The sequence below is a fragment of the Coturnix japonica genome, chromosome 4 (assembly GCF_054131305.1).
Source record: "Coturnix japonica strain WE chromosome 4, WE-NBRP24, whole genome shotgun sequence".
Taxonomy (NCBI): domain Eukaryota; kingdom Metazoa; phylum Chordata; class Aves; order Galliformes; family Phasianidae; genus Coturnix; species Coturnix japonica.
Genome location: NC_140666.1, coordinates 30,302,565 through 30,322,963, shown reverse-complemented (window position 1 = coordinate 30,322,963; position 20,399 = coordinate 30,302,565). Strand labels below are relative to the sequence as shown.

Below are 20,399 nucleotides of genomic sequence, written 5' to 3'. Positions count from 1 at the left end.
GCTCAATATGTGGAATGAGGTCCCACAAACTCCTTGTACCACAGGACTAACAGGAATTAACTACAGTTAATTCTTATATTCATTGGTTATACTTTATCTGCACAGCCTCAGTTCACATTTTTCTTCTGCAGTCACTTCACAGAGTTGGTGAGCAGTCACCAGACACTGAACTAGTTCACTGAGGTCCCTACTTTGTCTTTTTGAATTTATGATATTTTTGCTTTAAGTGGAAGTCCCTGTCGGAAGTTCCTGTGTTAACTGTGCTTGCATTGCATAGTGTTTGTTCTTACTCCATTCGTACTTCAGTTTCCCAGATCATCTTTATTGTTTTTTCCCCGTTATATTCCTGATTTCATTTGTATTCTTGTCAACTTAGTTTTATTAGCAAAGCTCGGTACATTTCTCCTCTTTGGCCCATGTCCATTAGTGGAAATATTAATTAAGATTATTCCCTAAGTAGATCCATCAGGAACTTGACTGGCAGTGCTTTTCTAGGCTGATGATTTGCACTTCAGTGCAACTGATCCATTTGTCTGATTTAGCCACCCTTAACCGTGTATGTTGAATAGAGCCAGTGTGTACATCATGAAGCTTGAAGTGAAAGACTGCAAAAAAAGTGACATCTACTCTTTATCCAAAATTAGGTTGCTGATGAACGTTGTTGGAGAGCAGCAGGGCTGGCTGCTGCCTATGGGTGCAGAGCTGGACCTGATGTAACTAGCAGGGCCAGATCCTTATCACAGTACCATGCCAAGACTGCGACAATGTTCAAGCAACTTTTGAGACTCTCCAGAGGGTTTATAGTGATGAGGCAGGTCTGAGGTCATGCTGGGAAGCCAGTCCCTGAGTTGAGGTCTGGATCCATGGAGTGCATGTGTAGGGCTGTGGCTGAGCTGCAGGCCAGTGCTGTTCTGATGCAGCTTAGGCAGAGGCTGAGCACTGCTGCTAGGGTGCAGTGGAGCCTCCAGGTCCATAGAGTGGCAGCAGATCTCAGAAGAAATCTTGTCAGGACTAGTAAGACCTTTTCATGTCAGGGCTCTGGCAGATATTTAGTTGCTAATCAGACTTCCTCTTAATTAAAAACACAAAAAGAAACATGCTGTTTACAAGATGCACAGTCATCTTTCTGTGGAAAATATTACTGAATCACATCTGTAGGTTAGAAAAGCATCTGGAGGTGTATTTTCTAGCTAGAGCTGGTTATGACACAAAATAATTCCTTCTCATGCGGTCTTTCTGATCCACTGAGATGAGAAAAGGAAGATGTAAGTAATTGTGAAGTGATTTTTTTTTTCTTTTTATTTCAAGGGTTTGCTTTTTTTTTTTTTTTTTTTTTAACTACACTGATAAGATTTCTTTAGTAGCTAAATGCATAGGCTATGCTACCCAGGTTAGTTAAGCATGTCCAGGAGTGTTTCCAAACTCTGAAATCAACTAGCTGGTATTGAATGGACTGCACTGTTGCTCTTAAACCTGGCCTGCAGAGCAATTGCTAGGAAACTGTATGTTCCATAATGGTCCCTTTCCATTGCTAACACCAGATCCGTTCCTAAGCCAGATATCATTTTGAAGATTGCTCTTTAATGCTAGGACTGCTCCAGTCATTTAACAATTTAGAAGACAAATGATAATGGCTTGAGTTGCTTTTATTTTATAGATACAGTGAGGCATTCAGCACTTCTCTACTTTCCCAGATCACAGACAGCATAGCTGCATAGAAACCAAGAGAGAAAAGCAGTTAGGCAAGAAACCTTTGAGTGCTCAGAAAATCATCTAAATGTTTGGGAAATTACTGTGTTTCTTCACCTGACATTTTCAAAATGTACAGTACTAGTGTCAGTTACACTGATAAAAAGTGAAATGAGAATGATGCTGTAATGCTGAAATGGCAGCTAGATCTAAAGGCGGATTCTCCAGTCCAGAGGTTTTTAACAGTAATACCCCTTAAAGAACTGCCTAGCTTGATATGATCTTGTCTTTTATGTATTGATTAAAGCCTCTTGTAGATGAAAAGCTGTATATCGAACTGAACAAACTATAGGTTTGGTAGAAAATCCTGTAGATCTTTAATTACCGATCTTGACGTATATCTTGTGATCATCTGTTCAGCATGTAAGAATATAGAAAGACAAGTCAAATATTGTCATTTGAAATTGTTTGCTTTGTGGTCGGCAGGATGCATGATCTTCAGTTGCTGGAAGTTAATTTGTTTGAATTACGAGAAGAAGCTGGAAAACAGGTTAACGTTAACAGTCCTACTCAGATATTTATTTTTTTTTTTAATAGTGACATCTGACTGAGTATTTTAATTTGATTGCAGGCATGATTGACCAGTCAAAAGAAAATGGAAATGTCTAATCTGTGTAGATTTAAATTAAGCATTTGAAATGTGGCCACGTGGAACAACAGTGGGCAGATTAAGAAAGGAATGAGATAAAATGGGAGTTGTGTTATGTCATCCAAAGTCCTGGAATAAAACTCTCTGACCCCAGTGTGGTGTTAGGAAGTGGCGTTCCTTTATTCCTCATGATGTGAACCAGGTGACTTGACAAGCAAGTGTGCCCTCTCAGAGTTCAGGTTTTGCATTTGAACAGTTAAGGCATACATATGCAGTACACTGGCAATCATTTTCTATTTCAAGGACTCATTAATACATGCTGATGTCCCATTGGGCATACTCAGTGGTATCTAGGGCAGCTGAGTGCCCATCTACTTCTTCCTCATTTTCCACCATCATCTTCATTGCTGAGACATTTGACTAACTTTCAGCTGCTTTTCCCCATTTGGGAAAATTTCCATTGCTTATTAGGTCATAGTGTGCAACTTTTAAAACAGTATAAGTGGAATCTGATGACGATGTCCTTGCACCTACTGGGTGCAAAAGATAGAAGTATTCTATTAGGACTCCTGTGATTCTTGTGAAGCTAAATAATTGAGGCAGAAGATAAAAGTGTTCTGTTGCATCCACAGTGTGAAATTATTGAGGAAAACAAGGTTATTAACCCACTAAAGTTGAACTGGAAAGTTTTAGAAATATCACTCATGGATTCATTTTGCTAAATTAATTACTAAAGAATTACTAAAATAAATGATTCTAAGTATATCTTTTAAATGGACTGTTTAATTTAGGTTGTCCGTATGCTGACAGACTCTCAGTTAAACTTGGAGAGGGAGAACAGAAGGAGCTGGACAGCACTGAGAACAAAAGTAACTGAGGTGTGATGTAATTTAACAGTGTATCTGATAGTACAGGGGATAAGGCAAGCATTTAATTATTAAGAGTAAGGATTAGCTAAGACTATCAATTCTGTTTCATGTGTAAAAGATACAGTTTAACTGGGATGAGTGGAGAGTTAAAAGAAAACAGGAGTTTGTCTCAGTGGGACAGTAAAAGATTCTTAGAATGTCAAAATAAGAACTTATTAGTACAATGACAGTCAGTGAATGTTTTAAGATGAGAAACATCATGAACAGTGAGAATCACTGTTGGGTAAGAAATAGTGTTGGCAGGGGAAAAAATAAAACCTATGGCACCTAAACAGTTGTAGGGAAATTTATTTATTTATGTGGGGGATGACTAAGTAATTGTATTACCAATAGCAGTAGCTTTCTGACAGACTAGCAACTGGCATTTTGGCCCCCAGAGACCTTTTAAATCATGCATTCCTACTAATTTGGATGAAAATAAAGTGACATGCTATGAAAGGGAATGGCGTTCAGTGTTTCCAGGCAGTCCTACTTAACAGTCAACAGCACTGCAGAAATATTTGGGATACTAAGCAAAGTGCCTGAACAATTCCTTTCCCTTTTTCTGTTAATTATTGTTGAATAATTAAGTTATATACAGAAATAAAGCTCTGTACAAAATGACCTTTCGTTTAGCAAACACAAAGCTTAGTTATTATGAATGTGGAGTCAGAACTGCCAGCCGTTGCTATACTCAAAGTCTTTGTTTATGAGCAAAACTAAATAATGTCAAGAATTTATTGATACTGTCATTTAAGTCTTAATAATTTTAATCTGAGAACCGTGACCATCCAATAGTAATTATTGCAGAAAGTTGGGGGAAAAAATCTATGCAATAACATTTAATAGTAATGAAAATATAGATAAAATTGCTGTCTATATGCTTCTTATGAGCTAAAGAAAGGGTCAGAAGCTGTTTTGCTTACCTTTCCTCTACTTGTCTTTCACTCTTGCCACTTGAAAAACATTATCCTCCAACACTGCAAATACCTTTGTGAGACCTGATTGGTTTCGGTTTGTCCTTTCTGTCCCAGTGAGACTGTTTCAACCTGCCCAACTCGGCTGAATATTTAAACAACTTTCTTTTACTGCATTCTGAATTTGACTCTCATTCTCAGGGGAACTGAGTGCAGCAGTCAAAAGTCACTTTATTTGTCACTTGTAACAACCATCAGAAAAATAGAAGTATGTATATAACGTGATGAGCTAGAAGGCGCTTCGTCACCCATCAGCTATTACAGAGAAGTCCTCCTAGACCTACGTTGTACTACGTTCTGCTCCTCCAAATGATAGCAGTGTCTGATTTAACAGAATATATTAACTGTCTCTAAATACATGTTGCTATTTTTCTTTCTTAATTTGACTTTAGACAAGGGGTAATCAAAAAGAAGGTGGAAGTTGAAATTGGAAAGACAGTAAAACTTCTTGGGAAAACCTTCACTACTTCACGATCCGTACCTCCTACTACTATGTTAGTTCTGAATGTGCTTTGTAAGCATTGGCAAAAAATATGTGGCAGAGTTACAGTAACCTCAATGATGATACATTCACTGATACAGTTGTGAGTTCATCTCTGTGGGTTGGCAATGTCCCTCAGGAAGTTAGGAAGATCCTCACCAGGACACTGGAGGTCAGATTCATGTGAACAATGATGGATCCTTATCCTGTATCTTTCTAGTCACTGTGAGTTTTGAATTGGCTATGTCAAGTACTGAAAGTATGATATTTCTGCCTCCAGTGAACAGTTAAAATAAACTGTTCTTTTTCTAAAATTCTTGGCTGCAAACTTCCTACATTCTGTGCCAAACCTCAAAGAAAGGAAATGCCAACCACCTCGGAGTTAATTTCTTTGGGCTGTAATGTTTTCTTTAAAACAGTTACCTTTTCTGCATGAGGATTCACTGAGGATACAGCCCACGTCCAGTGTCATATATACACATTTCAAAAAGGAAAAAAAAAAAAAGAAAAAAGGCTTTAGCCAACATCATGAATGACTTTCTTGGAGAAATGTCTTTTAATGGCTCTTAGTAATTTTCTGTTAAAATTCACAGGATCTGATTTAGTTGCTAATTGCTGTACCCACAGCCACTTGAGTATTAGTACACAAGTTTTACTTTATTCTGTGTCTACAATTATGTTATTACACAGTAGTGATACCATGTGCAAGTGTGTATGTACCATGAAATAGACGAAGACATGGCCTGCAACAAGAGAAAGATTTTATCCTACCAGAAGCTTAACAGCTGAGGACTGGCAAAGTTTGGAGGGGAAGGCTAGAGATAAAAGAGAAAAGAAATAAGGGGAAATGGTGACAAAGGGAGTGTAGATTTGGAAAAACTGGAACCAGAAGTACAAAGCTGTTGTGAAGTGATGCTGTCCATGGAGAAAATTATCTGTCTGAATTATCTGACTGTCTGAATGTCCAGTACTTGGGTGGTTGTGTTCTTTTGCCTGGCCTTCTGCAGACTTCATCCAAGATCATCTGCTTGGATGAGAGAAAAAAAAATAGAAAAGCCTAGATTCATCAGAGTGCTAAGATCTAACAGAAGATTGAGTACATAAGGTCTATAAACTGATAAAGGTAGAGTGAAGACCAAAACCAAAGATTTTGCCTGACTGTACCTCACCATAAGATTTGTTGTTTCCATTTAATTGGAACATAGAATAGCTGCTGTAGTTCTTACTCTTAGAATTTAAGCTGTAATCTAAACTCTTTTTTTACTGCGTTTTACTGCACAAAAACATCAGCTGCATCTTTCCAATTCTTATCTACCCAGGAACAGCTCTGCTAAATTACCTTTGTATCATTTGTAATGATTTCTTTACTGCCATGTTGCTTTGTGTCCTCATTTTTTTTTTATTTTTTTTTTTCCCCAGTAAATTCTTTTTTTTTTTCTTTTCATTTTTTCCCCCCTTTGTCTTTTCACCAACCTTTGGAAAGAAGAAATTCATCTTTGTTAATCTTTCTCAATACCATACTAGAGGGAGGCATATGCTTACTGGATCGTGACATCTGTGAACATTTTATTTTCTGTTAGCAAGGAATGACAGTGACTCTCTGTTTTTCAAACAGTTTTAAAAGTGCATCCCCATGTTTCTATCGGCGTGGCAAAGAATTGGCAGCATGTGGCATTTCAGAGGAATTCATATAAATACCACGTTGGGGGCTTTTGGGAGCTGAGCACTTTTTACTGGAGAATCCGGGGTGTCAGTGTGCCAACAGGTCATTAATGAAAAAAACTTAGCAAAAGTCAGTGCTTCCAGGTCAGCTGAAAGCTTGGATAGGAGAGTTTTTCGAACCTATTTTCCTATGTCTTTGTTACCAAACAAGGTGAGACCTGAGAATAGAGAGTGCAGTCTGGGAAATAAGAAATAGGAGAAATGCAGCTTGTGCTGTGAAAAAAATATGTGCAGCAGAAATGACAACTGTCAAGAAGGATTTAAAATGCACTGTAAGTCTTCTACCAGTCTACTCTCTGGAGAGAGAGAGGAGTGTAGGTGGTGATGAAGAGCAAGAGTACACTAGGGATTTTTGAGAGTAGTTCTAAAAAGCATTGCAAACAGTGTGAATTGCTTGGGGCTGACATACTTAGGCCTGCTGCATACAAGATGTCGGTGCTGTGTTATTTTTAGACAGTGTGAAAAACACCCACTCCACAAAAGGGGATTGATCACACTGATTATCTTCATAAAATTATCCATAGGGTAATGGTAATTCACGGCTTATGCTTATTTCAGTTTCCTGAACAGATTATTGTAGGTATATAAACGTGCAGAACTGCTAAAGGAGTGGAGTGAGCCATGAACAGATGTAGTTGTGATAGTATGAACCTGGGAGCTGGGTGCTGGGAATTGTGCTGCCCAAAGGGAATATAGTTAAAGGCATGGTAACTGCCAAGAAAGAGGCAGGTATGCTGCTGGGAAGAAAATGAAGTGCCCATGGCTCTTGCTCTAAGCAGTGACACTCACAGGATATATGCATGTTTAATGATCCAAACATGCATTTGTGTGGCTCCAGGAAAGCAATTTTTTAAAAACTATAGGGGAAATATATCTTGTCTTTGTGGCTTGTTTTCTCCCGCATCAGTGAAATGAGTGAGGGAGTCAGCTACAGGTGGAGCATAAAGTAAGGGGCAAGTCACTTCATCTGCTACTAGCAAGACTTCATCTCATCAGGAAAACAACAGTCCTGCACCTTAACTTGATTCAAAATGTGAACTGAAGTTGCTTCTTATTTATTGATTGTTGTTTGTTTATCCCGTGATGAGACCTGCTGACACATCATCAGATGATAGCAGATAGAATTAAATAAGCAAGCAAAGCAAAAATCAGAAGGAAGAAAACTTCCAACTTCAAAATAAAGTAATGTAAGAAACCATTCCATATCAAGGAAAGGTAATTGAATTTGTGAATACTAGGCAGACATCCTCCAGTAAAAATAAGAAGTGCCGATGTAAGTATTTCTTCTTGAAAAAGAATGATATGAAATAAATCATCTGTCTGAAATTTCTGGCAGTGGAAATATGGTATTTTTTGGAGGAGATTTTTGCTGTACAACTCCGGATAAAATATTAATGAATTTACTCATCAGATAAGGAACAGAGAATAAAATGAGTTGTCACTGTTTTACTGAAGTTAATGCTTTAGAATCATCTTAATATTAAACATGAAAAAAATGTCTGTGGAAGAACTTGCATTGTTCTTTTCTTTCCTGATGGACCACTGAAATGCCCAACTTGACCAGGAATAATACCTAAATGAAAGTTCTGAAAAAATAAGAAAATGACCCCTTACTATTGCACTGTCTACTATAGCATATAGCTGCTTAAAACAAACATTTTTGTTATTTTAATATAGAAAACATTGATATGCAGCATATGTAGACTAGAAAACAACTAGAACTATTCTTGATAGCAGTGGTACATTTTTATTGGGATTTTCTTATGTGCTATACAATATTTTCTGGTGTTTTCAAAATTTACTTGAACTAAAATATTCCCACAAGTAATAAATGTGACTTGATTAAAAACTGATATTTACTAAAAAATCGTTTCACAACTTATTTGCCTGCTGTATTAACATATGTAATTGTGTAATCAATGAATATACCAATGTTATGATTAGGAAATATACAGAAGAACTAGGCTAAACAAGTTGTTGCGTTAGAGAAGAATAGATGGAGCTTACCCTTGGCTTACTGAAAGTTTCCACATGGAGCAATCTCCAAAAGAGATCTTTCACCTGTGGTAGTCAGCTCTTAAATGGGGTCTAGGAGAAGTAGAGCTGAGCTCCGCCTGTTCTGAGGTGAGGAGAATTGCCTTCACCTGTGCTCCCAGGGGTGACTTGTTGCTCACCTCAAGTGCTTAATCAGAGGTTCAGGCCATGATTCAGCAGTTCCCATACAGTTATCTGTGTTGCCTACAGTTGCTATTAAAAGAAATCACTAAAAAAACTTGTTTTTTGAAGAGGGTAAAAAAGGAAAATAGGTAAATAATTATTTCCATTATACTGTTCGCTATTTTATAAGTGACAGAAAGGTAGGGTTGGTTGAATGGTTTGTATGAAAATCCAGCTCTGTAGAAGCACCATTATGATCTTCTTTGTGAAGGTTGTGTTGCTTCCGGGAACAGTGACTAAAACAGTGAAGGAGGAAGGGAGGATGGGTTAATAAAACTGAGGGGATAAGTGAATACAAATAATGTTTATATTTTGTGTGGCTGTTGTTCTGTTGTGAGGAGCTGATATGAATCTTTTAAAGTTAATGAGCTCAGATGAGCATATTTTGATTTCTGTTAGAGAGATTAATATAATCCTGCAATTTTTGAAAACTGCCAGTATGTATATCTGTTGTGCTTATGCAGTCACATTTCACTTCCCTTCCTTACATGCTTTCAGGTCATTTCAAATGTATGCATGCGTCGGAGGAAGGCAAGGACAGCGGAATGCTGAAACAGTCTTACAAGTAAGTTGTATTACTTACCACTGGTAGGAAATATTCAACAAGTTTTATAACTGATGTAGTAAAAAAACCAAATGAATTAAATTATGTATTTATATAGAGTGAAATGTATGCTGTTTTACCCAGTCCTTTTGTGATAAAAAGTTGATTGTAGGTGTGTGTCTCACAAATCAAAACTCCCTAGATTTGACTATAAAATAATCAGTACTTCTTATGTGTTTTGTTTATTCACTGTTTGTTCTATAGAAATAAATGACCAGGTCTGTATATTCAGACTGTTCAGTCTCAGTCACATAGTTGCTCTTATCTCACTGGGTGTACTGAAAGGTGAAAATCTGAAGGAGTGGGGATTTAATTGCCCAGCAGAGGCTAATGTTTACTTTCACAGTGAGAGATGTGCAAAACAGTGTACTTCTGCCACACAAGTTTGTACTCGTGTGCTTTTGCTGCAGCCTTCTGCCTGTTTGGTGCTATGGCTTGAATCTAAACTTGGAGCAGTTGTCTTTCCCTCCAGGCTAAAAGAGGGAACGATTCAATGTTCTTTTGTTTAATAATTGCTAAATCAATAGAGGCCATAGGTCAATAACATAAACCTAAGGAGGTAAGATGAACATAGGAGAGTCTATGGATTGTGATTAAACTGTTTTCTAGATGATGGAGAAAAGTCAAAGAGGCTCTTATTAGTAAGCAGCCAGTAGAGCTGTGTGCGTGGAAGCATACCCTGAGAAAGCAGAAGCTAGAAGCAAGATCCTGTACGGAGGCACTGCACCAGAGCACAGTCCTCACGTGTGCTAGAAAACACTTGCGGTTTGGTGAGGTGGCCCAGACAACCTATGTTTGAACAATCGTGGATGAAATAGGGTTGGTGTTACATTTCTTGGGAAACTATCAGTACTTAAAGGTGGATAAGCCTCTATTTTTCTTCCCCCATGCCCCTTGCTTTTTTTAGAGAGTAGAAGGTCAACCCTGTGAAGCAAAGGCAGTTAGCACATTTGTGTATTTGTTTTGGTTCTCTTTCAGTTACTCCAGTTGTTTAGAAAACATACTTATCTACTCAATGAGATAGATTATCTTATCTACATGCCCTTTCTGATTGCTCTCAGAGGCTTCATAGCTGGTAACTGACTAAACTGCAGTTATTTTTTTTCCTCAGCTCTGCTTAATCTTGACTGTCAATCCTGAGCTGCAGAGTATACAAAAACAAGTGAAATTACAAAAGATCTGTGAGATGGTAATTAAACATGCAACTTTTTGATGGATGTTATATTCTGTAGGTTCAAAAAATAGCTGTGAAAGATATTCTTAAAGAACTGTGAGTAGATTTTTCCACCAAATAAAGTCTGGCAGCTTTGGTTTCTAGTGATGTAGACTAAAATAACTAAATAGGTATATAAATTATTATATGGTGGGAAAAAAAAAAAAAAAGAATTTTATTTCCTGCCCATTATTTTTCTACTTGAGAAGTGGGATTCTGCTGCCCTATGATGGTTTTTGTGAGTGGAGTCCTTGAGGGAAGCGATTTAAAGAGAATGTGTGGAATAGGAGTACCAGCTGTGAATGGGAATAAGTACTGGAACTAACTAACTTCCACAAATTCATACGCTTGCTGGAATAAGCAGGAGAAGAACTGAAGTCTTTAGCAGCCAAACTGGCTTCTTTCTGTTTTTCTGGTGTCATGCTTTTTAGAAATACCCAGAGACCCTGGTTAATATCAGTGTTCATTGGCTTACAGTTTCCGATGTTTAATGTTTTTAATTAGCTTTTTAGGGTTGTTATTTTTTTCCTTCTGAGCTTTATGGTCTTTATTGTTTTCAAAGCCAGAGGAAAAAATAATGCTAAATTGGAATTTTGTTGATAATTACTGTAACTATCAATATGAGATCTGAGAAGGGTGTTTGGTGTAGTTTAAGCCTATATAAGTACAGATTACTACTCGCAATGTGTGTCTGTCTTGCTAAACAGAAATGTTTTATGCTGAGAAAATGTTAACAAACAAACACAGAACAAAAAATAACCCTTCAAACTGAAGAAAAAATACTCTTGAGAGATGACCAAACTCCAAAAAGTAGGGGAGATGAAAACAGTAATTGTTCTTCAAATGAGACTTAAGACTGCATTCAGCCAAATGGTTTGATTTATTTTTCTTTTGTGAGCAGACAATTAGCCTATGATTTCTTTTTCCTTTTTGGTCTGTGAATTTACAGTCTTGTGTTGCTTCCATACTTCTTGAAACTCCAGGTACATATTAAAAATATATGCTGCTGTTTAGAATTATATTGACAGGTAACAAAAGCTTTAAACATATTTTATTCAAAAATACATATTATTTTTTTTTTAGAACTTAAGTGCTTTCTTAAACTCCAACAGACTAAACTTATTTGTTCAACGGTTATTTATATTCATTCAAAATTTGAGCTGCAAGCACTTTGAATGAAGAATTTGAGGGCTCATCTGGTTTCATTACACAGCATTTCATTCAAGTGCAACCATATCCCTGATACAATTCAAACACAACACATTTTCCTGTGCTTTTGGCTCCAGCTTTTTGAGGGCACAGTTGGCTGTTAGATAGAAAAAAAAGACATCTTCTAGCTAGGCTCAAACGGATCTGTTTTAACCTAGGTAATATCACTAAAGTTTTATCACAGAAGAATTCAGTCTAGATTTCAAAACTAACAAACACTGAATAAGTATTTGAGTTAATGAGGCTGTAGTGAGCTCAGCCAATGCCAATAATTTGGAAGCCGCAACTGCACTGATTTTGTACTCTGGATATCTCTATTCAGAATTTGTTCTGAAGGTACTGTATATTTCTGTATCACAGTGCTCTAAGCCAGATTTATTTAGTTAGGACAAAATAATTATATATTCTAGAAATGTTGGAAACTAATTTTTGTCCTACTTCTAAAACTCATTAGAGGGTGTTGTTGATGAATGCTGTTTGAAATAGAGAATGTGTTCTGGATCAAGTTCCTCCTTTTTTTGTAGTGAAGTGGCATGATAGTTGAGGACAGTTAAACTTGTTGAAAATAAAGCATTGAGAGGAATACTTTGTAAAACCATTATGTGAATGTGTGAATGAAAAATAAAGTGGAGACTGGGGCATGAGTGTGTGAGAGCCGTTTCATTGGGGATAGTTTTGAAAATACTTTTTTGCTCCAAGTCAGAACACAAATGAATCAAAGGACATCAAGTTCCTTGCAGCAATTTCTTGTTTCTGTCAGCTCAGCTCCAGGGCTGGGCAGGCCCATGTGGGAGAGCTGTCTCCATGATATGATATGGCTGTGTGATGCAGGCTTCTTTAAAAGCAACCTTTGCTTTACAGCGTGCCCTCTTCCCTATGTGAACCACCTGTACTCTTGCACACAGCCCTGTCTGAGCATCTGGCACTCAGTCTCATATGACTGAAATCTCTTGATTCTCTTTCACAGCTTTATTAGCGCTTTGCTTCGTTGTCTGCTTTTGGTCAAAGATTTCAGCTAGATGCTGACATGGAGGGAAAACAGTTTTTGATCTGCAGGTCCCATCACATATTGATCTGACCCAAGTGCTGCTCAATTTAGTTCATGTGTCTGTTCCTTCCTGGCTTTGGTGATGCAGCTCTTAGCCCAGCTCAGGTTGAGTAGCTTCCATGTTGCTGCCTCTATAGAGCTTGCTCTGAGCTCAGGCTGTTTTCCCACTGCGTCTGCCTTTAATTCCTTTCCTTTGTTATCTGCCTCCCAGCACCAACAAAAGTGAAACAATTTTTTAAGAACAGCTACTTCTTCCTGATGAAACTGCAAAGTGTGCCAGGCTTTGGAGTTTTCACAATGGGAACAGTGTCTCCGCAGAAGAACTTGGAGATGTTCCATGCGCCAAATACATTTCAGCAGAGCTGTGATGCTGCTTCATCCCTGATATGTTCAGCGCAGGATTTGTCTATGTTGTGGATTGTGATAGAATAAAAAGCACAAGGAAAATTCATAATCAGTTATAATAGAGATGGAAAAAGTAGATAAATTTCTCAGCAAATACAAAGGAAAGAACAGTTGCAGATTTCTGACAGGCTACTGTAATTCGTAAGATACAAGTATTAGCAATTTAGTTCTGTTTCATCCAACTACCAATTCTGCTGGTAGAATTTCTGCATTTCATGTTTAATTTGTATTACAGTTCCTTGAAGATGTATGTAATCTTCTCAAAGGACCGTACAATAAGTACTGTGGTGTTTTCAATATTCTGTAACAGAAGTATGTTTCAGTTAGCAATTCTACATCTTTCAATTTTCAGTTTTTAGATTTCCATAGGCAATTCTGTTTGCTGCTAATCAGTTATGCTGATATTCTCCTCCACCTTTGTTTGTAAAATAGGTAACTATTGCTGAAAAAAGTAGTTATGATGATTATTTTGAATGCATGTTCACACACATAAATGGGTATTTCTGTGGCTTCAGGCTTAATCTGGGGAAGGAATTAGGGTTCTTCATTTTTGTATAATATATTTATCTGATTGTTAATGAAGCTGTTGTTCCTAGCTCTCAGTCATCTGCCTGGCAGAGGCACTCTCAACTGAGAACGTGGCCAGGAGATACCATGGCTCACTGACAAACATCATGTTTGCTTTCAAAGTACCGTTTTGTGATATGATCTTGCATGCTTTTTAAAATTCACTGTTGATTGTAAGTGCAACAAAACTTAATAATAAAAAAAACATACCTCAAATTTTCTCAGTATTATTTCTGTGCTTTCGTTACATGGTTATGCTGTATTTTGTCCAAGATCCTTCTTCAGGATAAGCAGCCAGAACCTTCCTTTGTAAATAACTGTATTTTTTGTTAACATTTTCAGAACGTAACTCTCTCAGTTCAGGATCATATGTAACAGCTCAAAAGTTTGAAGATGAGTTAATATCTAGGATGGTTTCAGGTGTTCTAGAGAACATTAAAAGGGAACAGGTGAGGCTACTACAAATCATAATGAGGTGGTACTAGCAGGGGTTGTCTCAGCAACTACTAGGAGTTTTTATTTTCTAAGAATACATAAAGGAGATGGGGAAGAAGAGGATGTTGGTGAAAGTTCTTTTTCTCTCTATCTGTGTTAGCTGGTATGATGATACCTGTGACTCAAAAGCCCTAGGTAGGTAGTGATTTTAATTTTGTTTCACTGCATGTGTTTTATTGTGAATTATTCTGGTATGTATTCAGTAGTTACAAGCTTTGCTTTGACCTTTGTAGCACCATTCTGTCTAGAAGCGAGCAACTCAGGCTGAGTAGCTGAGAGTTGGTACTCTAAGTCCTGAAAGTCTTGTAAGATATTCTAATTCAACAGTCAAATATCGATTTAGGAAACCTTCTCCTGTGTCTGCTGCTTGGCTGTAGTTGTCTGCCTGCTCATTTTTAGTTAATGCCCACTGAAAATTAACACAGAACGTGGGTAGACAGGTAATAGTCAGGGGCTTGTTTTGTGCCATTCTAAGAAAGTGAGCCCTACTAAGATGAAACACCGAATGTTTAGGGTTGTTGGATTTTTTATTTTTTTTTTCTCTAAAATGAGAAGCACCACTGTCAATGAGAACTTGAATCTGCCTCAGCAGCCTGCTGGGGGAGCTGCAACCCATTGACATGGGCTGGCCCGCAGATTGCAGACTGTTGTCTCCTTTTGTTTTGCTGTCGTGCTGAGTGGTGAGGCTAAAAGAGCAATTGTTTGCGTGACTAAGGAATATTAGCAGTGTACTGAATAAATTTCAGCTGTCTTCCTCTGCAATTTAGCTGCTGGAAATTGTTGCGAGCTAGTATCGTAAGATCAGTCAGTATAAAGAACTGTCATCTGAAAACATCATTGTTTAAATGATCAAGCAGTGCTATCATAACTACTTGATTTTTATCATATGTCCCACAGATTTGTGTGACTAGCGATAACTAGTAACAGCATGGCGGATTTCATTTACTTTTTGAAGAATTAAGGAAGCAGCCCATATGTAGGCCTTTTCAGTGTAGGCGGTATATGATCATAAAAACACAGAGGGTGGTATGATGTTGGAATATCTGAAAGGCTAGGAAAGTCAGCATCCTGCATTAGTGTCTGGAAGGGTTCCAGGTTTAATGAGCGTTAAAGCTCTTTTCTACCGTGGAAACTGCATAATAGTACTGACGAGCCTGGGTTGCCTGTTGGCTGAAGCAGCTGTTCTCAGGATTCATGGTCTTTAGTATTAGCTCAGCCCCAAGCTCTTGGCTGTTCTTGAGTAAACCCTTACTCTTGGACTGGGTAGCTTTCTTGACAATGAGGGCAAGTCAGGGGATTGGAAAACTGCCTTCTTGCTGCTTCTAGGAGCGATTAAAGAGTCACCATGAAAACAAAACAAAAAAGCCCCTTCCTGTGTTTCAGTGTGATGCAAATAAATGTTGATCTTTTTTTTCATAGTGTTTTATACATGCATATTTTGGGAGGAAGATAGATATAAATTCAGAATTCTTCATAATAGTTGTACAATAAGCATATTTTACGGAGCATAACAAGTAAAAGGAGCCAGTTGGGTAGTATAACCTTTGGTTACAACAGTCTTTCTACTGAATTGCATGTAGTACTGTTTTAAAACTGTATGAAGTAGAAATGGTCTGGTTAGCAATCGGATGAACTGTGGTGTTCTTTATCTACCTATCTGTTCACAGATACATTGTAAATACTTGTTCTCCTTAAAGAAGGAGAGTACTAGCAGCTACAGCAAAACATAGAGGAAACACTTTATTGAATAAAGTTATGAGGGAATAAATCTGGACTGCAGGCTTTTTTGGGGTGTTTATTTAAAACATATTGCTCAAGATCCCTTGTTCAACCAGAGACCAGTCCTACTGATCACAGTGAAGAAGGACCTCTCAGGGACATTCACTTGGGAGGGGAGCTGGTCACAGTAGCAGGCAGCACAACCGTTCTCTCGTTCAGGCTAGCCACAATGCTCAGCAGACCTATTATTTCCAGAGTACAGACTGGAGAAAGGTTCTTCAAGGCTGATATCAGTTGATTTAGATTGCAAGCTTCAGAATGAGTTTAGAGGAAACTCTTTGATTTTTGCTTTGTGTTCCCTATCTGGCTAGGGATCCCTATTTGGTTGGGGATGTGAAATACTAACTTCTGCGCTTTGCACCAGCCCTGTATGTTCTCCCGTTATTCCAAAGCAGGGTATTTGCTGTTTGGTAGGGATCAGCTTTCAGTTTCTCTTCATTCCTTTAGCGACGTCCTTTCTTGCGTCAGAGTGATAACCTTTATAAGGGAAAACCCATTCATGTATTTTTCTTCAAATATGAAGCTTACAGAGTTACTTATGTTGAATATTCCCGTGTTTCTCCTGTTCAACCAATTTAAAGCTTGCTGATCAAACACGCTTATAAAGTTGAGCTAAATTAGCATACTACAAATTTGGGATGCTCAATTTAGCATTACTGTGAAAAATCCATTTGGGATAATAGACTTTGCCCGGGGGCTTCAGAAGAGTCACAAAAAAAGAGTTTAAAAAAAATATATATATATATATAAAAATAAATTACTGAATTGCTTATTAAAAATTAGTAGCATTGGGAAATTATTCATGTTTCAGTCTAGTTCTTGGCAAATATGATGGATCTTCTGGATGTTCTCAAGGATAACATGGAGAGATGCATAGCTCTTTGTGGGAGACAGTGACTTATCAGATTTTTGTATACCCATTAATTTCTCTATGAGGTTACAGCCCTCTCCTCTGTGGGAAACAGTGCTAATTCTGAGTAGAGGGAAGGATGACATCAGTTTAATTGCCCGGAAAGTCTTGCTGTCACCATTTTGAATGCTAGTTAAGCTGCTGCTTCTATTTTCCCTGCTGCTAGAGACTTTGCATCCTACTGAGGGAACAGGAACAGTCTAGAGTCTGTGTGAATCAGAATGGAAAACTGAAGGTTGCTGATGGGATGGAAAAAAGAAGTAGTATTGTAACTCAGGTTTTTTCTGGACTGGATTCTGGAGGTTTTTGTGTTGAAGATGCTGTAAAAGAACTGTTTGGGGAATTCAGGCAACTTTGCAAAGAACCTTTCTTTTCTGGAATAAGCTGAAAAGAAAAACTTCGGCCTTGCTGAGTAAAAGAAGTTCAAAGATGTAAACATTTGTGTTTTAGTATAATATAATGTATGAAGACAAATATGTTTAAAAAGTCACCTTTTATATAGAGTGCTTTCTAGTACTGTCTGAAACAGAAGTACAATTTAATTCAAATCAGTGTTGCTTTTATTAATTATGCTGGAGTTCCTTAACTTTGTACAAATCTCTAAGGCCTATATGTATATTCCTGCAAATGTGTGAGGTGTGATATGGTCTGAGAAGAAGTTTACATTCTGTCCAGTGTCAAGCTAAACATCTTTGTGATGGAAGATTGATTTTTCATGGGGATGCTGCATTTGCTACATTTCAATTTAGATTATGAGAAAAATGAGCTCCTATTTGGATGCGGGTGCCCTCAGAACAGAATCTGTTTTCTGAAGAAGAATCCAAAGTATGGAGAGCTATAAAATCAGTGAGAGAGCACATTGCTTTGGAGAGGGTTCCAGGTGTTGATGTGTTTTGAGGTTTTCATGATCTTCAGGATGAGCAAGTTTCAAAAACCGTCTGTCATTACACTGTCTTGTTTCCCATAATTGTCTCTGTGTGTTCAGTCATCAAGATGGTTGTGGTTCTCCATGTAACGCTGTCATGCTGTCCTGCTTGTTGTCCAGTGTCTGTCCAGAGTGTATCAACAATGAGCAGAAGTAGGATTATTCAGTAATTTCATAGGCAAAAATAAAGATAAGGGGCTGGCTCTGTCTTGGGGTGTTCATCTCATTGATTTCAAAGGCCACTATCAATTTAAACTGACCCAAGACTTCATTTCTTTCTTTTTTGATGTTTGATCGCCAGTGTATGAAAGCTAGTTAGTGCTATGACCATGTGAAATAGAGGTGTAAAACATAGGAGGAACACAAATTGATGAGATCTTTGCTTCCAGTGTTCTTCTAGGCAACAACCTACTATTCTAGAGAATGAAAGTTTTCTTCATTGTTACAAGCTATGAATTTCAATGGACACTCCTTTTTTGAAACCCTAACTGTCTTAATCTCCCTTCACAGCTGCAAGGGGTTGTGTTTGCTCACCATTAATTTCATGATGTTCCCTTTGGACTATTCTTTCAGCCTACATATGTATATCTGTGTGGCAGCTCTGTCTTGGACAGTGTTGGACATCCATTGGAGAAGAGAGGATTTTTTTTCATCCAGATAAGTCTGAAAAAAACATGATGTTACAAATACCACTCTAGTGAATAATCAAGAATAAGTGTCTTAGTAGTATTCATGTAGCCACTGTGAAAGGCTTTGTTTGTTAGGTGTTTTTTGTTGGTTTTTGTTTGTTTTTTGTGGATGTTGAAGCACTGTTACTGATCTGCAGTGGTGAGGAGCTGATGTCCAACCAATGCAGGTTACTAGTACTCTAAGGAATGCTTCTTGTGTGGTTTACATAAGTAGGTAGAAAGGGAAGAGCTCTTCTTGAGCACAACCAGACTACCATACTGTAAAAATGATACTTGAATGTTCCGTGGTGTTTGTTGTCTGTCAGTAAGGTGAATGTGCTGAAGACTGAGCAAGAAAAGAGCTGCTAAACTCCAAGCATAGTGCTGTATTGGCAGGAAATGAAATGAGCCTCATTTGCTTTATCAAAAGTTAACAGGTGAGATTCTGTCCTACCTCTCAGGCTCTGCAAAATGAAGCTTCTTGTCACAATGCAAATATCATAGTATGATGAGAAGTAGATCTCTGGAGCTGGTGTATTTATAGAGCTGTTTTTATTGGTAATATTAGTATTCAAAGTCCTCATGCAGAGTGATCATTAAAGCTCATCTAAAAACTCTCAGAGGATTGCTTATAGCTTGAATACAGTGCAAAGAATTTAATTCTTAATTATGTACAGAGGGATATATGAAATAGAAATGCATTGTGACTACAAATTCTTGATTGTGAATCCATAATATATTATTGTTTCTTCAGAGAGTTGAAATGATGCCGTTAACTTAAGAGATGAAAGCATTCATTAAATCAGTAGTGCGGCACTGTGCTCTTAATTTGATGAAAATAAACTCTTGGAGCAAGGAGCAAGATTATTGCTGTATTACTGCTTTTCTCTAAGCCCCCACTGCTGTCTACAGTGGTGATTCTTTAGTGGCAAGTTCCATACTCTGGTAAAGTGCAAGATGTAATGTTGTAAGCCATATAAGACTCCAGAATTAATCCCTGGCTCGTGTCTAAATTTGACTATTATAAATGGCTACGGTTTCTTGTCTTCTTGGTGTTCGAGATAAATACTGAATTGGCAACTTTTAGTGACAAGATTTTTGTATTCATTTACAATATATGTTTGAATTTTTTGAATTACTGACTTGATTCTGTTTACTCAAAGGTATGTGTACTTATGTGTGACATTACTCTCTGTTAAATCTAGAGTAAATCTTTAGGTATTTCAAAGAGTAAGTACATTTTGAGTAATGTGAAACGGTCTGCAAGTTCTGTCTCTTTACCTGTATCATCTTCTTTTCAGAAATAATTTTGTTTTTTCACAATACACAAATTGCTTAGTCTAGATTTTTTTTTTCAATCTTATTATTTAAAGCATTTATTTTTTCATAACTTAAAACCTAACTGAATATTCAGAGTATTTTGATTAAGCAAAAGAACACTACTGAAAGGATAATTGTAGGAAACAGCAACCTAGAATAACTTGTTTAGTTTAGTTACCTGGATTTCTGGGAAAGTTATAGAAGTATGCCGCTATATGACATATCTGTTTGCCCTTATCCAGGGAAAAACATTCTCTGTGTGCTTGGGTTTATTTTCGTGGAGGTGAGTTAGAATTGAAATAATTACTAAAGAAATACAGCTAACCTAAACCTCAAATTATCTGGAGAACTTCAGCCTGAATATTCAGCTCTGTAATTATCTCAGAATGACTATTTGAGGCTGGACAAAGTGGTTTTCTTTGGCACTTTGCTTTATTCCTCTAGCTTGAAAGAGAAATTAAACCTGCGAGAGCTGGAGGGTACTGTCAAAACAAGACAACTGAAACAAGAAACAAGCTGCTTTTTAATTTCCATGGATTTTTCTTGAATGCTTTCAGCTTACCTTTGGTTAAATAACTGCAACATGCTATATAATTTATTGCTGGTCTTAATT

At 37.4% G+C, this 20,399-nt stretch overlaps 1 long non-coding RNA gene across 1 annotated transcript in view; it reads left to right on the top strand.

Moving 5' to 3' along the window:
* Nucleotides 1–20,399, top strand: part of LOC146761019 (uncharacterized) — a 43,142-nt gene that overhangs the window by 8,984 nt on the left and 13,759 nt on the right. Inside the window, exon 4 of the long non-coding RNA XR_014945247.1 lies at nucleotides 9,142–9,208. This is a non-coding gene — a long non-coding RNA (uncharacterized LOC146761019). The remainder of the gene's footprint in view (nucleotides 1–9,141; nucleotides 9,209–20,399) is intronic.